The sequence below is a fragment of the Pristiophorus japonicus genome, chromosome 1, assembly GCF_044704955.1.
Source record: "Pristiophorus japonicus isolate sPriJap1 chromosome 1, sPriJap1.hap1, whole genome shotgun sequence".
NCBI lineage: Eukaryota > Metazoa > Chordata > Chondrichthyes > Pristiophoridae > Pristiophorus > Pristiophorus japonicus.
This window is the reverse complement of record NC_091977.1, coordinates 81,352,082-81,372,769: the sequence shown is the minus strand read 5'-3', so window position 1 is coordinate 81,372,769 and position 20,688 is coordinate 81,352,082. Positions and strand designations below refer to the sequence as shown.

At 44.3% G+C, this 20,688-nt stretch overlaps 1 protein-coding gene and 1 pseudogene across 3 annotated transcripts in view; both read right to left on the bottom strand.

The window, feature by feature from the left end:
* The window catches only part of rfx3 (regulatory factor X, 3 (influences HLA class II expression)), a 576,400-nt gene that overhangs the window by 367,450 nt on the left and 188,262 nt on the right, over positions 1 to 20,688 (bottom strand). For all 3 annotated transcript variants that reach the window (XM_070881253.1, XM_070881273.1, XM_070881264.1), the window contains one exon: positions 7,975 to 8,027. The gene's annotated coding sequence lies outside the window, so the exon portion shown is untranslated. The remainder of the gene's footprint in view (positions 1 to 7,974; positions 8,028 to 20,688) is intronic.
* LOC139279503 (U2 spliceosomal RNA) lies at positions 4,914 to 5,152 on the bottom strand (annotated as a pseudogene).

Below are 20,688 nucleotides of genomic sequence, written 5' to 3'. Positions count from 1 at the left end.
GTTTATCACAAAAAAAGTATTCTTAATCAGTGTCAATCTACCATTTTAAATTACTAAAAATGACTTAAAAAATATACAGAACCATTTTCTAGTTATATTGGGGTATAGTAGTCAGTATCTTAGTAAACTTTTAAAAAATACACTCAAAAACTTGTAAAATGTGCTTATTAGTGTCCTTGCATCCAAAAGAACCAGTTTAATTTTTAGAGTCTCCTCAAAGGCCTACAAACAAGCAGTTAGTGGAAACTCCCAATGGAGATTAATTCATCCTGGTGGTATGGACAGATGTGTGTGTTTGCGTGTGTGTGTGTGTGTGTGTGTGTGTGTGTGTGTGGGTGTGGGGCTGGCTTCCAGCGCAATGTTTTTTAAACAAGTGCAAAAGATCGTAGAACTCAATGTGCGCTGAATGTAATTTGAGCTTAGCATTCTGCAATACTTTTTCGAATGTTATGCCAATTTCAGGCAAATTGCGCCAAAAACAATAATAAACCACAGCAAAAAATCTACCCGAGTGTCAACACGCATTGAATCAAACAATCCTGTACAAAATATATCTGGCATTAGTGGAACAGCACAGGGAGAGTAGCCGTGTCCCAAAATATTTTATTTTTGAGCCCATGTTTTGGCAATAGAGCAGAGATGGTAATCCGATTGAGAAGTCATTATGAGACTGCTTTTGCTAAAAATTAAATATAAGGGAAGGAAGTACTTCAGGATATGCTAATGTAGGACTTTATCCAAAAGGAATCCTTGAATGGTAACTCCTTCATTAAATACCTGCAATTTTCTTAACAGAGCAGGTTTCAATGATGCATTTTAAATATTTAAGCCTTACTGTAGGTCTACTCAAGGTTGCACAGCAGGAAATCAGATACAATTTTACGATGTACTTCAGTACAAAATATTATTTCAGGAGCAGAACATTGTTTTATTAAATTGAAGAAACTGGCAATCATTCATGCATGACCCCCACAGCAGAAAGATGGTTTGCACTATTTGCCTGTCATTTCCACTACATGTACCGTAAGCAGCTTAGCACTAAATCAATTTAAAAAACTGAAGAAGTTAAATACATTATTATTATAATGGGATAAAAGGCAATGAATGCTGTGCAGCTCCATTAGGCTTCTTTGTTAAGGAAAAAAGCCAATTATCTGCAGCTGTCAACCGTAAAGACCTAGAACCATTTAAGCTAACATTAGCCTCCACCTGACTAAAACAGGGGGCAATTTCTTTTTTCTTAATAATGTAATTTCCTTTCGCTATAAAAGCATGATAAATACAACGAAACAACACCGACTGCATGCTGTCATGAAACAGTTGATAAGAACGGATTATGCTGTAAAAGTTTCAACCCAGTTAGCTAATATACATTGTGCTATAGGACAGGGGTGAACATTTATTTGGGCTGGAAGGCCACTGAACAGGTTTTGGTGAACTATTGAGGGCCGCACACATAAAATGAATTGTGTTAACAACAGCTACCATTAAAATTTGTTATAACATTTATTGCATAGAGAATCCTTCATGTCTTTTCTACATTTAATAAAAACAACACTTATTAACATGCTAATGAACATGATACAGGTTTACGAGTCACATTGAAAAGTGCACGGTTTGTTTATTCCAAATGGTCTAAATTCATCCTTATAGTGGAAAATGAAAGATCGATTCTGCTTCCACAGGCAATTACAAACAAGATAAAAGGCACAATCAACGAAAAAAATCATCAATACAACCTTTAAAAATTGCACGCGAAAGTGCTATTTTGATGCCTTTGAAGCCTCGCTAAGGAGGAGGGACTGAGGGAAATCCTTATTAGCCGGGAAATTGTGTTGGGGAAATTGATGGGATTGAAGGCCGATAAATCCCCAGGGCCTGATGGACTGCATCCCAGAGTACTTAAGGAGGTGGCCTTGGGAATAGTGGATGCGTTGACAGTCATTTTCCAACATTCCATTGACTCTGGATCAGTTCCTATGGAGTGGAGGGTAGCCAATGTAACCCCACTTTTTAAAAAAGGAGGGAGAGAGAAAACAGGGAATTATAGACCGGTCAGCCTGACATCGGTAGTGGGTAAAATGATGGAATCAATTATTAAGGATGTCATAGCAGTGCATTTGGAAAGAGGTGACATGATAGGTCCAAGTCAGCATGGATTTGTGAAAGGGAAATCATGCTTGACAAATCTTCTGGAATTTTTTGAGGATGTTTCCAGTAGAGTGGATAAGGGAGAACCAGTTGATGTGGTATATTTGGACTTTCAGAAGGCGTTCGACAAGGTCCCACACAAGAGATTGATGTGCAAAGTTAGAGCACATGGGATTGGGGGTAGTGTACTGACATGGATTGAGAACTGGTTGTCAGACAGGAAGCAAAGAGTAGGAGTAAATGGGTACTTTTCAGAATGGCAGGCAGTGACTAGTGGGGTACCGCAAGGTTCTGTGCTGGGGCCCCAGCTGTTTACACTGTACATTAATGATTTAGATGAGGGGATTAAATGTAGTATCTCCAAATTTGCGGATGACACTAAGTTGGGTGGCAGTGTGAGCTGCGAGGAGGATGCTGTGAGGCTGCAGAGCGACTTGGATAGGTTAGGTGAGTGGGCAAATGCATGGCAGATGAAGTATAATGTGGATAAATGTGAGGTTATCCACTTTGGTGGTAAAAACAGAGAGACAGACTATTATCTGAATGGTGACAGATTAGGAAAAGGGGAGGTGCAAAGAGACCTGGGTGTCATGGTACATCAGTCATTGAAGGTTGGCATGCAGGTGCAGCAGGCGGTTAAGAAAGCAAATGGCATGTTGGCCTTCATAGCAAGGGGATTTGAGTACAGGGGCAGGGAGGTGTTGCTACAGTTGTACAGGGCATTGGTGAGGCCACACCTGGAGTATTGTGTACAGTTTTGGTCTCCTAACCTGAGGAAGGACATTCTTGCTATTGAGGGAGTGCAGCGAAGGTTCACCAGACTGATTCCCGGGATGGAGGGACTGACCTATCAAGAAAGACTGGATCAACTGGGCTTGTATTCACTGGAGTTCAGAAGAATGAGAGGGGACCTCATAGAAACATATAAAATTCTGACGGGGTTAGACAGGTTGGATGCAGGAAGAATGTTCCCAATGTTGGGGAAGTCCAGAACCAGGGGTCACAGTCTAAGGATAAGGGGTAAGCCATTTAGGACCGAGATGCGGAGGAACTTCTTCACCCAGAGAGTGGTGAACCTGTGGAATTCTCTACCACAGAAAGTTGTTGAGGCCAATTCACTAAATATATTCAAAAAGGAGTTAGATGAGGTCCTTACTGCTAGGGGGATCAAGGGGTATGGCGAGAAAGCAGGAATGGGGTACTGAAGTTGAATGTTCAGCCATGAACTCATTGAATGGCGGTGCAGGCTAGAAGGGCCGAATGGCCTACTCCTGCACCTATTTTCTATGTTTCTATGTTTCTATGAAATAATTCGGTAACTTAGAAAATAATTTAGAATCATAGAAATTTACAGCACAGAAGACAACCATTTCGGCCCATCGTATCCTCGCCAGCTGACCAAGAGCTATCCAGCCTAATCCCACTTTCCAGCTCTTGGTCCATAGCCCTGTAGGTTACAGCACTTTCAGTGCACATCCAAGTATTTTTTAAATGTGGTGAGGGTTTCTGCCTCTACCACCCTTTCAGGCAGTGAGCTCCAGACCCCCACTACGCTTTGGGTGAAGAAATTGCCCCTCATATATTCTCTAAACCTCCCCCCAATTACTTTAAATCTATGTCCCCGGGTTGTTGACCCCTCTGCCAAGGAAAACAGGTCCTTCCTATCCACTATATCCAGGTCCCTCATAATTTTATACATCTCAATCAGGTCTCCCCTCAGTTCCAAAGAAAACAGACCCAACTTCTCCAATCTTTCCTCATAGCCAAAATTCTCCAGTCCAAGCAACATTCTTGTAAATCTCCTCTGCACCTCTCTTTCCAGTGCAATCACATATTTCATGTAATATAGTGACCAGAACTGCACACAGTACTCCAGCTGCGGCCTAACCAGTGTTTTATGCAGTTCAAGCATAACCTCCTTGCTCTTGTATTCCATGCCTCGACTAATAAAGGCAAGTATTCCATATGTCTTCTTAACCACCTTAACTACCAGGCCTGCTATTTTCAGGGATCTGTGGACCTGCACTCCAAGCTCCCTTTGTTCCTCTGCACTTTTCAGTGTCAAACCATTTAATGTGTATTCCCTTGCCTTGATAGACCTCCCCAAATGCATTACCTCAAACTTATCCGGATTGAATTCCATTTGCCACTGTTCCGCCCACCTGACCATTACATTGATATCTTCCTGCAATCCACAGCTTTCTTCTTCATTATCAACTACACAGCCTATTTTAGTGTCATCTGCAAACTTCTGTATCATACCCCCAACATTTAATATATACCACAAAAAGCAAGGGACCCAGCACTGATCCCTGCGGAACCCCACTGGATACAGCCTTCCAGTCACAAAAATACCCATCAACCAGTACCCTGTGCTTCCTGCCTCTGAGCCAATTTTGGATCCAACTTGCCACGTTGCCTTGGAGCTTTTACTTTCGTGACCAGTCTGCCATGCGGGACTTATCAAAAGCTTTGCTAAAATCCATATACACTACATCATGCCCAGTGCCCTCATCGACCCTCCTCGAAAAATTCAATACAGCAAATTGCGCTCTAGATTAGCTATCAAATTGGGCTTGCTCATTGTCAATGTACTATCACTCCTGAGTTTGCGGACTTTCATCTGAGAATGGTCACAAGTAATTTTTTTTTTGAAATTCGTAGCCAATCGTTCCAATTCTTTGTCAAATCACAAACGCCAGAGGTCACCTTGCACACGCCAAGGATCACTCTGCGCCAATGCTCTTAGCCAAAAGGCCTAGAGCCACTGCACCGTTCCTGGAAGTACTGCAATACCAGGTTCGTGCCATGGAGGTGGATGGGTCAGGTCCCCCACACACCTCCGTGGAGGTGGATGGGTCAAGCCACCCCACCCACCTCCTGTTTCCAAAAAAGCAAGCATATACCTTCCTGATCCAGGGAGAACCACCCGGAGGTCATGGTGGCTACTCCCCTGTCAGGTCAGTTACGCATGATCTTAGCCAAAAGGCCGAGAAGCGACAAGTAATTTTTTTTTTTTTTTTTTTTAATTCGTAGCCAATCGTTCCAATTCTTTGTCAAATCACAAACGCCAGAGGTCACCTTGCACCTGTCAAGGATCACTCTGCGCCAATGCTCTTAGCCAAAAGGCCTAGAGCCACTGCACCGTTCCTGGAAGTACTGCAATACCAGGTTCGTGCCATGGAGGTGGATGGGTCAGGTCCCCCACACACCTCCGTGGAGGTGGATGGGTCAACCCTCCCCACCCACCTCCGAGAAGCGACAAGTAATGCACCATCATAACACATATTTCTTCCCTGAGTGCTATTTATTACTGGGACGAACCAACAACATAAATCTCTACAACCCTCTTTCAGTCATGACAATAAACATAAATTGTTCATAGTATGACGTAAAAGGGCTTAAATTAAAAACAGTGTATGCAATGTCCAATATACCCGGGTCCATTTAGTTATGCCTCCACTATGCTAATTAAGTGGAGCTCCACTCCAGTCAATCTGCTATTTTAACGCCACTGGTTTTGGCGGCAGATGATGCTCCTGCTGGACTCCAGTGAGAGCCTCATTAATAAATGCAAATTGGAGTCGCAGGGCGTACATGGGCCCCGATGGAATATTAACTCACTCGAGTGTGGCACCCACCATGGCCTCCCTAACAGGTGAATCTGTTGGGAAACTAGCAAGGCTCTCTAAGGTAACTTTAAAAAAAATTAAAAATGCTTTCCATAGTGAGGCCTGGAAAAGCAAGCAAGCTTCTCCACAGTGCAAGTGGTTGGGTGTAGATTTGCACCCATGATCTCCCATACCACTAAACTCTCAATTTAAGTTGCACTACTTAGGCACGGTCATGTGCTTAGAATCATAGAAATTTACAGCCTGGAAGGAGGCCAGTTCGGCCCATCTTGTCAGCGTCGGCTGATCAAGAGCTATCCAGCCTAATCCCACTTTCCAGCTCTTGGTCCGTAGCCCTGGAGGTTACAGCATGTTAAGTGCACATCCAAGTATTTTTTTTAATGTGCTGAGGGTTTCTGCCTCTGGCACCCTTTCAGGCAGTGAGTTCCACACCCCCACCACCCTCTGGGTGAAGAAACGTACCTTCATATCTCCTCTCAACCTCCCCCCAGTTACTTTAAATCTATGTCCCCGGGTTGTTGACCCCTCTGCCAAGGGAAACAGGTCCTTCTTATCCACTCTATCTAGGCTTCTCATAATTTTATACACCTCAATCAGGTCTCCTCTCAACCTCCTCTGTTCCAAAGAAAACAGACCCAGCAGCTCCTCCAATCTTTCCTCATAGCCAAAATTCTCCAGTCCAGGCAGCATTCTTATAAATCATCCTCTGCAACCTTTCCAGTGCAATCACATATTTCCTGTAATGTGACGACTAGAACTGCATGTAGTACTCCAACTGCGGCTTAACCAGTGTTTTATACAGTTCAAGCATAATGTCCTTGCTCTTGTATTTCATGCCTCGACGAATAAAGGCAAGCATTCCATATGCCTTCTTAACCACCTGACCTGCTACCTTCAGGAACCTGTGGACCTGCACTCCCAAGGTCCCTTTGTTCCTCTATACTTTTCAGTGTCATACCATTTAATGTGTATTCCCTTGCCTTATGAGAATCTGCATCAAGGTAGCTACCAACTTTATATGTATTATCCGTACTAATTTCAAATGTATTAACTCTTTCTAAAATGGCCGCTCATGGTTATTACTGACTCTTCAGATCTCACTATAGGGGAGAATAATGAGAGACTTGCTTTTGTAAAACAACCTTGAGGAACCGTCTGATAATAATGGGAATGTAGCAACAGATGTATGTGTCAAACTGTTGGAGTACCCAGAGAATCAGAAATTTGCAATACAGTCTTGCAAAACAAAGATAAGCTGGAGATGACTTAATCTTCACTCATTATTAGGGACATTGCTTACTTTACTGTGTATATGACTGGTTTAGCTTGTATCTATGCCACGATAGTTGATGTGATAGGACAATAAAAAGGGGTGGTACCGATCAAGAACTGTATAACTGTAAAGGTTTGTAATGATTTTTTTGCTTGCTCTGGTGGATTCGACAGACTCATGAAGTCGGTGCCCCTTTATCAGAGCAAGACACTTCATCGATGAATAAAGTTAGTCTGAACTATACTTTAAAGTGTTCGAGTCAGTGTATTCGCTGAAACAGATTGAGGGAAAAGAATCCGTATCAACAGTTAGATCTCCCGAGATGCATTAACTCACACATATCTGGATTGAATTCCATTTGCCACTGTTCCGCCCACCTGACCATTACATTGATATCTTCCTGCAATCTGCAGCTTTCTTCATCATCAACTACACAGCCTATTTTAGTGTCATCTTCAAATTTCTTAATCATACCCCCAACATTTAAGTCCAAGTCAATGATATGTAACCACAAAAAGCAAGGAACCCAGCACTGAGACCTGCAGAACCCCACTGGCTACAGTCTTCCAGTCACAAAAACACCCATCAACCATTACCCTTTGCTTCCTGCCTCTGAACCAATTTTGGATCCAACTTGCCACTTTGCCCTGGATCCCGTGGGCTATTACTTTTGTTCCTCACAAAGAGAAGGATACTTGGAAGGACAGTTAACCCTGGGGCATTCTTACACATCTCCTTGCAGGTGGCCCACAGAGGCAATGATCGAAACCTGGAAGCAGGTCACTCCTCCTATTGGCAGCGAGACTATTTAACCAAAGGAGACCATTGGGGGAAAAATAGGAGACAACATTTCAAAAAGTGAGGAATTTGTACATTCACCAAAAAAAATCACAGCAGAAATCAGTTTTATGTACTCACATTGTGACCTTTGCTCTTCACCTCTGGGTTCTGGCACTAAAATTGGCAGAAACCTGGAGGATAGATGGGGAATAAGAACAGATGTCAGTGATTGAAGCATGCAAACTGAATTTTTACAACAAATAATAGTGCTGAGCAGCAAACATTTTAATAAGTCTTATATGACACAAGCAATTACGTCGTTGTTATGTATGCAACCCTATGTAACCAGCATTCTACCGCCACCAGAGGGCGTATCTGTTGGAGTCCCAAGGAAACCCAGCATCCCTTGGGAGCACTGTATATAAACAGGCCTCCCATGCTGTACCAGTACTCTGGAGTTAGAATAAAGAAACTAAGGTCACACTTACTCACGTCAACCGTACTCAGTCACATTGCTTTATTCGGGACATAACAGTCATGTCCCTCTGTCAAAGACTCACACTTTAAACATTAACCTGTGTTTTTATTCTATATACTGAGAGACTTCTCATGCATTTCCAGCGTTATCTATTTAATTTTTTCAGCCTTTTTAGGTTTTTTTTCATCAGCCCTTATTTAGAAGATTTTAAAGGCATATACTTAAAAGGTAAAAAAGTGAATCACTCAAGGGGTTAATAATTTCAATATACGCGAAGATTTCAAAACTTCTCCCTCCTCACACTAAAAACCAGTAAATGCAGCTCACATCATTCATCTCTTTAGAAATTATTGCACTACAGTAAAGTCACTCGATAATAATAAAGGATCAGTACCATTTTGGTTTTATTACATAATAGTTATTTATAACAATTTTTGAGAGCAATTTGCAATGTAGCATAAAAGATTGTTGGTAATGAAACTGTAGCTCAGGTAAGAAATTCTCTTTGTGTTATACAGGGTAGCATAAGACTCCCAAAACTGTCAGTTGAAATGCTTTTTAAAAAATTATTCCCCAAAGAATTGGGGCTGGGTAAGGTGCATTCTGCAGGCACTGACCTCTCTCCATTACCTCACCCACATGGGCATTCTTATTTTGGAAGCCTAGGCAGCAAGTGTTAAGTCATCATGGCCAAACCTTCACAATATCCACACACATGTACACTATCTAACAAGAGTTAATGGACAGTAATCTTTTCCCTAAACCAGAAACATAGAGAAGAGTAGTAGCACTCCTACTCCCAGTTCACATCAGCTAATTGAGCAGAAAACAAAGAATGAATCCAGGACCTGGCATATTCCTGGTCAGCATGGCGCACTGCCAACTTCCGTAGTGCTTTATCCAGCTCAGCCATCAGGAAAGCTGAACGATAAGTTACTGCTTGTCTGCCAGCTTCTGGGTTGCCATTGTTCCTCTTTTCCTCTCCAAAGTACAGTTTTTAATATTTATTAATCCTTCTCCCTTCCCAGTTCATGGATCCACTTTTCTCCCCGCTCTTTACTCTGGTATTCCTCTTCCTCACTTTCCTCTAGTTCATACTGGCAGTATTCTCCCCTCTATCCTGTGTTCATGAGTACACTTTTTCTTCTCCATCCCCCAATTTCATGCTGGCTTCTTCTCTTCTCTTCTCTTCTCTTCCTATTCTCTTCCAGGATGGTATGTTGCCTCCCTGGTGCAAGGGTCAACGATGTCTCGGAGCAGGTGCAGGACATTCTGAAAAGGGAGGGTGAACAGCCAGTTGTCGTGGTGCATATTGGTACCAAAGATATAGGTAAAAAACGGGATGAGGTCCTACGAGACGAATTTAGGGAGCTAGGAGCTAAATTAAAAAGTAGGACCTCAAAAGTAGTAATCTCAGGGTTGCTACTAATGCCACGTACTAGTCAGAGTAGGAATCGCCAGATAGCTCAGATGAATACGTGGCTTGAGGAGTGGTGAAAAAGGGAGGGATTCAAATTCCTGGGACATTGGAACCGGTTCTGGGGTAAGTGGGACCAGTGCAAACCGGACGGTCTGCACCTGGGCAGGACCAGAACCAATGTCCTGGGGGGAGTGTTTGCTAGTGCTGTTGGGGAGAAGTTAAACTAATATGGCAGGGGGATGGGAACCTATGCAGGGAGACAGAGGGAAATAAAATGGAGGCAGAAGCAAAAGATAGAAAGGAGAATAGTAAAAGTGGAGGGCAGAGAAACCCAAGGCAAAAAACAAAAGGGGCCACATTACAGCAAAATTCTAAAGGGGCAAAGTGTGTTAAAAAGACAAGCCTGAAGGCTCTGTGCCTCAATGCGAGGAGTATTCGGAACAAGGTGGATGAATTAACTGCGCATATAGCAGTTAACGGATACGATGTGATTGGTATCACGGAGACATGGCTCCAGGGTGACCGAGGCTGGGAACTCAACATCCAGGGGTATTCAACATTTAGGAAGGATAGACAAGAAAGGAAAAGAAGGCGGGATGGCATTGCTGGTTAAAGAGGAAATCAATGCAATTGTAAGGAAGGACATTAGCTTGGATGATGTGGAATCGGTATGGGTGGATCTACGGAATACCAAAGGCCAGAAAACGCTAGTGGGAGTTGTGTACAGGCCACCAAATAGTAGTAGTGAGGTTGGGGATAGCATCAAACAAGAAATAAGGGAGGTGTGCAATAAAGGTACAGCAGTAATCATGGGCGACTTTAATCTACATATTGATTGGACTAACCTAACTGGTAGCAATGCGGTGGAGGAGGATTTCCTGGAGTGTATTAGGAATGGTTTTCTAGACCAATATGTCGAGGAACCAACTAGAGAGCTGGCTATCCTCGACTGGGTGATGTGTAATGAGAAGGGACTAATTAGCAATCTTGTTGTGCGCGGCCCCTTGGGGAAGAGTGACTATAATATGGTAGAATTCCTTATTAAGATGGAGAGTTACAAAGTTAATTCGGAAACTAGGGTTCTGAACTTAAGGAAAGGTAACTTCGACGGTATGAGGCATGAATTGGCTAGAATAGACTGCCAAAGAATACTTAAAACGGTTGATGGTGGATAAGCAATGGCAAACATTTAAAGATCTCATGGATGAACTTCAGCAATTATACATCCCTGTCTGGAGTAAAAATAAAACGGGAAAGGTGGCTCAACCATGGCTAACAAGGGAAATTAAGGATAGTGTTAAAGCCAAGGAAGAGGCATATAAATTGGCTCGAAAAAGCAACAAACCTGAGGACTGGGAGAAATTTAGAATTCAACAGAGGAGGACTAAGGGTTTAATTAAAAGGGGGAAAATATAGAGTATGAGAGGAAGCTAGCAGGGAACATAAAAACTGACTGCAAAAGCTTCTATAAATATGTGAAGAGAAAAAGATTAGTGAAGACAAACTAATCCCTTGATGTCGGATTCAGGTGAATTTATAATGGAGAATAAAGAAATAGCAGACCAATTGAACCAATACTTCAGTTCTGTCTTCATGAAGGAAGACACAAATAACCTTCCGAATGTACTAGGGGACAGTGGGTCTAGTGAGAAGGAAGAACTGAAGGATATCCTTATTAGGCGGGAAATTGTGTTAGGGAAATTGATGGGATTGAAGGCCGATAAATCCCCGGGGCCTGATAGTCTGCATCCCAGAGTACTTAAGGAAGTGGCCCTAGAAATAGTGGATGCATTGGTGATCATTTTCCAACAGTCTATCGACTCTGGATCAGTTCCTATGGACTGGAGGGTAGCTAATGTAACACCACTTTTTTTAAAAAGGAGGGAGAGAGAAAACAGGTAATTATAGACCGGTTAGTCTGACATCAGTAGTGGGGAAAATGTTGGAATCAATTATTAAGGATGTCATAGCAGTGCATTTGGAAAGAGGTGACATGATAGGTCCAAGTCAGCATGGATTTGTGAAAGGGAAATCATGCTTGACAAATCTTCTGGAATTTTTTGAGGATGTTTCCAGTAGAGTGGACAAGGGAGAACCAGTTGATGTGGTATATTTGGACTTTCAGAAGGCGTTCGACAAGGTCCCACACAAGAGATTGATGTGCAAAGTTAGAGCACATGGGATTGGGGGTAGTGTACTGACATGGATTGAGAACTGGTTGTCAGACAGGAAGCAAAGAGTAGGAGTAAATGGACTTTTCAGAATGGCAGGCAGTGACTAGTGGGGTACCGCAAGGTTCTGTGCTGGGGCCCCAGCTGTTTACACTGTACATTAATGATTTAGATGAGGGGATTAAATGTAGTATCTCCAAATTTGCAGATGACACTAAGTTGGGTGGCAGTGTGAGCTGCGAGGAGGATGCTGTGAGGCTGCAGAGTGACTTGGATAGGTTAGGTGAGTGGGCAAATGCATGGCAGATGAAGTATAATGTGGATAAATGTGAGGTTATCCACTTTGGTGGTAAAAACAGAGAGACAGACTATTATCTGAATGGTGACAGATTAGGAAAAGGGGAGGTGCAAAGAGACCTGGGTGTCATGGTACATCAGTCATTGAAGGTTGGCATGCAGGTGCAGCAGGCGGTTAAGAAAGCAAATGGCATGTTGGCCTTCATAGCAAGGGGATTTGAGTACAGGGGCAGGGAGGTGTTGCTACAGTTGTACAGGGCATTGGTGAGGCCACACCTGGAGTATTGTGTACAGTTTTGGTCTCCTAACCTGAGGAAGGACATTCTTGCTATTGAGGGAGTGCAGCGAAGGTTCACCAGACTGATTCCCGGGATGGCGGGACTGACCTATCAAGAAAGACTGGATCAACTGGGCTTGTATTCACTGGAGTTCAGAAGAATGAGAGGGGACCTCATAGAAACATTTAAAATTCTGACGGGGTTAGACAGGTTAGATGCAGGAAGAATGTTCCCAATGTTGGGGAAGTCCAGAACCAGAGGTCACAGTCTAAGGATAAAGGGTAAACCATTTAGAACCGAGATGCGGAGGAACTTCTTCACCCAGAGAGTGGTGAACCTGTGGAATTCTCTACCACAGAAAGTTGTTGAGGCCAATTCACTAAATATATTCAAAAAGGAGTTAGATGAGGTCCTTACTACTAGGGGGATCAAGGGGTATGGCGAGAAAGCAGGAATGGGGTACTGAAGTTGAATGTTCAGCCATGAACTCATTGAATGGCGGTGCAGGCTAGAAGGGCCGAATGGCCTACTCCTGCACCTATTTTCTATGTTTCTATGTTTCTATTAAGGATGAAATCGCAGCACATTTGGAAAGCAGTGACAGGATCGGACCAAGTCAGCATGCTTTTATGAAAGGGAAATCATGCTCGACAAATCTTCTGGAATTTTTTGAGGATGTAACGAGCAGAGTGGACAAGGGAGAACCAGTGGATGTGGTGTATTTGGACTTTCAAAAGGCTTTTGACATGTTCCCACACAAGGTATTGGTGTGCAAAATTAAAGCACATGGTATTGGGGGTAATGTACTGACGTGGATAGAGAACTGGTTGGCAGACAGGAAGCAGAGAGTTGGGATAAACGGGTCCTTTTCAGAATGGTAGGCAGTGACTAGTGAAGTGCCGCAGGGCTCACTGCTGGGACCCCAGTCTTTACAATATACATTAACGATTTAAATGAAGGAATTGAGTGTAATATCTCCAAGTTTGCGGATGACACTAAACTGGGCGACGGTGTGAGCTATGAGGAGGACGCTAAGAGGCTGCAGGGTGACTTGGACAGGTTAGGTGAGTGGGCAAATGCATGGCAGATGCAGTATAATGTGGATAAATGTGAGATTATCCATTTTGGGAGCAAAAATACGAAGGCAGAATATTATCTGAATGGCGGCAGATTAGGAAAAGGGAAGGTGCAACGAGACCTGGGTGTCATGATTCATCAGTCACTGAAAATGGGCATGCAGGTACAGCAGGTGGTGAAGAGGCAAATGGTATGTTGGCCTTCATAGCTAGGAGATTTGAGTATAGGAGCAGGGAGGTCTTACTGCAGTTGTACAGGGCCTTAGTGAGGACTCACCTGGAATATTGTGTTCAGTTTTGGTCTCCTAATGTGAGGAAGGACGTTCTTGCTTTTGAGGGAGCGCAGCGAAGATTCACCAGACTGATTCCAGGGATGACTGGACTGTCATATGAGAGACTGGATCAACTGGACCTTTATTCATTGGAGTTTAGAAGGATGAGAGGGGATCTCATAGAAACGTATAAGATTCTGACGGGACTGGACAAGTTAGATACGGGAAGAATGTTCCCGATGTTGGGGAAGTCCAGAACCAGGGGACATAGCCTTAGGAGAAGGAGTAGGCCATTTAGGATTGAGATGAGGAGAAACTTCTTCACTCCGAGAGTTGTTAACCTGTGGAATTCCCTGCCACAGAGAGTTGTTGATGCCAGTTCATTGGATATATTTAAGAAGGAGTTAGATATGGCCCTTACGGCTAAGGGGATCAAGGGATATGGAGAAAAAGCAGGAAAGGGGTAGAGAAGGAATGATCAGCCATGATCCTATTGAATGGCGGTGCAGGCTCGAAGGGCCGAACGGCCTACTCCTGCACCTACTTTCTATGTTTCTATTCCTCTTCTTTTACCCCTTCCCAGTTCACACCACCCTGCTCCCTCGCCCCAGTTTATGTTAGCACACATCGGGGCAAAAGTCAGGGTCTCAAAGAGACCCATTAATGCCCATTTGTCGCAGCTATTCCTAAAAATCAAATGGCCGCCGCTCTGGGGTCAACAGGCGTCAGATCTAAATTCAGGTTGAGGATTTTTTGGCCTGGACCCCAGCCAGCCCAAGTAGATCCATCGCCAACTCAAAATAAATACTTTTCTATCCATTTTCAGCTCCATCCGTCGATCCCCCGCTGCGTGGTGCCCCCGGCAGGTTTTTCTGCCGGTGCATCCTCTGAAGACTGTGTGCAGCTGGCAGTGCGGCCACCCTTAAAGGGAAGGACCCACTGCCGCGGCCGCAATGTTAAAATTTTTGCTGGCCGACTTGCCGATCGGCCGGCAAAATATCGGCCGCCAACGGGCAGCCTGGCACCCCCTCTTGGGTGCCAGGTCACTGGCCCAGCCGAAACCCTCCCTGGTGGCCCAGTGGCCAAAGTTAAAAAATGATCACATCTCTCCCCTTTAACAGAGGGGAGAGAGCGTGGTGACGCACACGCGCTGTGATGTCACCACGATGATTGACAGCAATGGACGGCCCAACCGACCCATTTTCAGCCAGTCAGCCTGGCTTTCCGAGTCGAAGGCCCGCCTCCATTATGATCCATTTCCTGCAGGATTTTGAAAAAATTCGAAGTCCTGAAAATGGACCTACTCACCGCACCAAGAGTTTCAGACCAGTTAAAAACTCATAGGTGCGCCAGTTTTCTTCCCCCATCCTCTTCCTAGTTCACACTAGCACTCCTCCCCTAGTTCAGAATCGGCATCAGTCCTGCTCCACCCAGTTCACACCAACACCGGCTGCACTAGCACTCTTCCAACTCCTCCCAAATCTCTCTTGCAGATCTCTCACCTTTCCTCCTCTCTCTCCCCAATTCATGGGCCAGTTTTCCCTGATGCTTCCACTCAGTTCCTTGCTCCTATCTGATGAAAAAATTGCCACCCCATCTCCTCCGTGCAGTTTTGGTCTCCATATTTATGGAAGGATATACTTGCATTGGAGGCTGTTCAGAGAAGGTTCACTAGGTTGATTCTGGAAATGAGAGGGTTGACTAATGAGGATAGGTTGAGTAGGTTGGGCCTATACACATTGGAGTTCAGAAGAATGAGAGGTGATCTTATCGAACATATAAAAGTAATGAAGAGGTTCGACAAGGTGGATGCAGAGAGAATATTTCCACTCATCGGGGAAACTAAAACTAGGGGACATCGTCTCAGAATAAGGAGCCGCCCATTTTAAACTGAGATGAGGAGGAATTTCTTCTTTCAGATTTCTATGGAATTCTCTGCCCCAGAGAGCTGTGGAGGCTGGATCATTGAATATATTTAAGACAGAGATAGACAGATTTTTGAGCGATAAGGGAATAAAGGGATATGGGGAGAGGGCAGGGAAGTGGAGCTGAGTCCATGATCAGATCAGCCATAATCTTATTAAATGGCGGAGTAGGTTCGAGGGGTCAAATGGCCTACTCCTGCTCCTATTTCTTGTGTTCTCCAAAGTCCTTGAATGTGCTGTTTGCAACCTTAGTGTCATATTTGACCCTGAAATTAGCTTTCGATCACATATCCGCAGCATGACTAAGAACGCCTATTTCCACCTCCGTAACATCACCCGTCTCTGCCCTTGCCTCAGCTCATCCACAGCTCTGTTACCGCGAGACCTGACTATTCCAACGCACTCCTGGCTGGCTTCCCACATTCTACCCTACATAAACCTGAGGTGATCCAAAACTCAGCTGCCCATGTCCTAACTCGCACCAAGTCCCGCTCACCCATCACCCCTGTGCTCGCTGATCTACATTGGCTCGCAGCTAAGCAATGCCTCGATTTCAAAATTCTCATCCTTGTTTTCAAATCCCTCCATGGCCTCACCCCTCCCCATCTCTGTAATCTCCTCCAGCCCCACAACCATGAGATGTCGGAGCTCCTCTAATTCTGCCCTCCTCTAATTCTGCCCTCTTGAGCACCCCTGATTATAATCACTCAATAACTGGTGGCCATGCCTTCTGTTGCCTCGGGCCTAAGCTCTGGAATACCTTGCATAAACCTTTCTACCTCTCTTTCCTCCTTCAAGACGCTCCTTAAACCGTACCTCTTTGACCAGCCCCAATTTTTCCTTATGCAGCTTGGTATCAAATTTTTTAAAATCTCATAATACTCCTGTGAAGCACCTTGGGACTTTTCGTTAAAGGCGCTATCTAAATACAAGTTGTTGTTGTCAGCTCCCAAATCCGTGTCTATGTTTGAATCCACACTATCAGGTTTCTGCCACAGTACCAAAACGGCTCTCAGCAAAGACACAAATGATATCCTATGTGACTGATAGTCGTAAACTATCCCTCCTCAACCTGTCTGCAGCCTTTGACACAGTTGACCACACCATCCTTCTCCAATGCCCCTCATCCGTCGACCAGCTGGGTGGGACTGTACTCGCCTGGTTCCTTTCTTATCTATCCAGTTGTAGCTGGAGAATCACCTGCAATGGCTTCTCTTCCCGCTCCGGCACCGTTGCCTCTGGTGTCCTCTCGGGATCTATTTTTGGCCTCCTCCTATTTCTTAGCGACATCATCCGAAAACACGTCACCTTCCACATGTACGCTGACGACATTCAGCGCCACCTCACCACCTCTCTCGACCCCTCAGTCTCTAAATTGTCTAATTGCTTGTCCGACATAGAGTACTGGATGAGTAGACATTTCCTCCAATAAAATATTCGGAAGACTGAAGCCATTATCTTTGTTACTCGCCATAAACTCCGTTCCCTAGTCACCGACTTTATCTCCCTCCCTGACAACTTTGAGGCTAAACCAGACTTTTCGCAACCTTGATGTCGTATTTGACCCCAAGATGAGCTTGCGACCACATATCCATGCCATCACTAAGACTGCCTCTATTTCCACCTCCACCACAAGTAACATTGCTCAACTCCGCCCCTGACTCAGTTCATCCACTGTTGAAACCCTCTTCCATGCCTTTTTTATCTCTAGACTTGACTATTCCAATGCACTCCTGGCCGACCTCCCATCTTCCTCCCTCTGTAAATATGTCATCAAAAATTCTGTTGCCTGTGTCCTAACTCCCACCAAGTCCCATTCACCCATTACCCTGTGCTCACTGACCTACATTAACTCCCAGTTAAGCAATGCCTTGACTTTAAAATTCTCATCCGTTTTCAAATCCCTCCATGGCCTCGCCCCTCCCTACCTCTGTAACCTCCTCTGTGTCATCGCACCAACACTCTTCTAAATCTTCCTCGCTGCAATGCTTCATCTCACCCTTTACAAACTCCCCACTGGAGTGGAGTTAACCTACAGGACAAGCGGGAAATTGTTTAACCTCCGCCGCCGCCAATCCAGATCCAAGGTTGCTCCAGCCTCGGTCATTGAATTACAATATGCAGATGACGTTGGAGTTTGTGCATACTCGGAGTCCGAACTCCAAACCATCATTAACATCTTCACTGAAGCGTATGAGAGTCTGGGCCTCACATTGAACATTAGTAAGACAAAGGTCCTCGACCAATCAGCCCCCACCACACAGTACTGTTCCCCAATTATTAAGATCTACGATGAGATCTTGGACAATGTGGATCACTTCCCATACCTTGGGAGCCTACTGTCAACAAGGGCAGATATCGATGACGAAGTCCAGCCTTTCGATGCCTGAGGAAAAGAGTGTTCGAAGACCAGGATCTCAAGCCCAGCACCAAGCTCATGGTGTACAGAGCAGTAGTGATACCCGATCTCCTATATGCTTCAGAGACATGGACTATGTACAGTAGGCACCTCAAAACACTGGAAAAGTACCACCAACGCTGCCTCCACAAAATCTGTAAATTCATTGGCAGTGTTCTCTCTCAGGCCAACATCTCCAGCATCGAGGCATTGACCAAGCTCTACTAGCTCCGGTGGGTGGGCCACATTATCCGCATGCCCGATGCTAGACTCCTGAAACAAGCGCTCTACTCCGAGCTATGTTATGGTAGGTGAGTCCCAGGAGGGCAGAGAAAACGCTTCAAGGACAACTTCAAAGCCTCTTTGAAAAAATGCAACATCCCCACTGACTCTTGGGAATTCCTGGCATAAGCCCACTCAAAGTGGAGGAGGAGCATCCAAGAAGGGACCGAACACTTAAGAGCCTCTTCACCGGGAGCAAGTACAAACAGCGGAAGGCGTGTACTACAAATCAAGCACTCCATCCACCCGTCCCTCCAACCACCATCTGCCCCCACCTGTGACAGAGACTGTAGATCCTGCATTGGTCTCATCGGTCACCTTAGAACTCAATTTAGTGTGGAAGCAAGTCATGCTCAACTCCAGGGGACTGCCTAAGAGGAGAAGGACCTCCTCTAGTCCTACAAGATTTCTGTGCTCTTCAAATTCTGGCCTCTTGCTCATCCCCAATTTTAAATCGCTCCACCATTGACGGCTGTGCCTGCAGTTGCCAAGGATCTAAGTTTTGGAATTGTCTCTCTATCTCTCTTTCCTCCTTTAAGATGCTCCTTAAAACCTACCTCTATGGCCTCTGCCCTAATATCTCATGTGGCTGTGTCAAATTTTAATTTGATAATGATCCTGTGAAGCATCGTCGGATGTTTTATTACATTAAAGGCACTACATAAACATAATGTTGTTGTTGTGTTCTGCAGGGTATCAAATTGTGCGGCATACTGTCCTAGGAATTCCTGATCTAACAAATCTGAATACCAGGTACAGATTAGTTTAAATACACCATGCTCCAGGAGGTTTTCAACCAAATTCCACCAATTTCTTCCACCTTTTACAATTCTTCCAACAGTCAGCAGTCCACCCAGTTTGGACTATAATAGTGTAATAGTACTGATTAATATCAAAAACGCACGCTTTAAAAATGAAGATGTCGACCAATTGGCTGAATTCACAAGAAAAAAGAACAAATGAGGAAAAAGGTGTGTAATGGAGGAACCACCTTAATGTATGCTCTCTGAGGAAACACTGTGTTTAGCTTCCCAATCATTCCTCCAAGTTTTAGCTGGTAATTCATATACGAGTTTTTTTATTGAAGGTTCTAGTTAATGAACCAACTACCTGGTGGCAACATGCTGTTGGAAATGTTAGTTAGCTCCCATATGCCCCTCATTCAATGATCCTCACAGGAAACAGATATTCACAGCCTTGAGGCTTCAACTCCATCAAAGCAGACTCGTATCTGGATTCCAGCATAATATTTGCTTGTGGAAGATGGCTTCTAATTGGCAGAACTGAGGCCCAGATCATGTACAAATATTTAACTAAGTGGACCAACTTGGACAAAAGCATGGAGCAACAGCATTTCAGAAATTTCTAAAATGACAACAAATGTACTAGCAGTTTTATATTCAAATAACAATAACGTGCATTTATACAGCACCTTTAACATAGGGAAACCTCTCAAGGCGCTTCATTGGAGTATAATCAGCCAAATATTCACCAAACCAAAGTGGGGTGTATAAAAGCTTGGTTAAAGAGGTAGGTTTTAAGGTGGGTCTTAAAGGAGGAGAGAGAGGTGGAGAGAAAGGTAGAGAGAGGTGGAGAGGAGAGAAAGGTTCAGAGACAGAGAGGCACCTTCAGTTAATAGGAAATCATCATTTAATTGGTTATACATTTTGGTAACATAAGAACATAAGAAATAGGAGCAGGAGTAGGCCATTCGGCCCCTCGAGCCTGCTCCGCCATTTAATACAATCATGGCTGATCAGATCATGGACTAAGGTCCACTTCCCTGCCCGCGGCCCATAACCCCTTATTCCCTTATCAGTTAAGAAACTGTCCATCTCTGTCTTAAATGTATTCAATGACCCAGCTTCCACAGCTCTCCAAGGCAGTGAATTCCACAGATCCACAACCCTCTGAGAAGAATTTTCTCCTCGTCTCAGTTTTAAATGGGCAGCCCTCTAGTTCTAGTCTCCCCTATCAGTGGAAACATCCTCTCTGCGTCCAGCTTATCAAGCCCCCTCATAATCTTATATGTTTCAATAAGATCACCTCTCATTCTTCTGAATTCCAATGAGTAGAGGCCCAACCTACTCAACCTTTCCTCATAAGTCAACCCCCTCATCTCCGGAATCAACCTTGTGAACCTTCTCTGAACTGCCTCCAAAGCAAGTATATCCTTTTGTAAATATGGAAACCAAAACTGCATGCAGTATTCCAGGTGTGGCCTCACCAATACCCTGTATAACTGTAGCAAGACT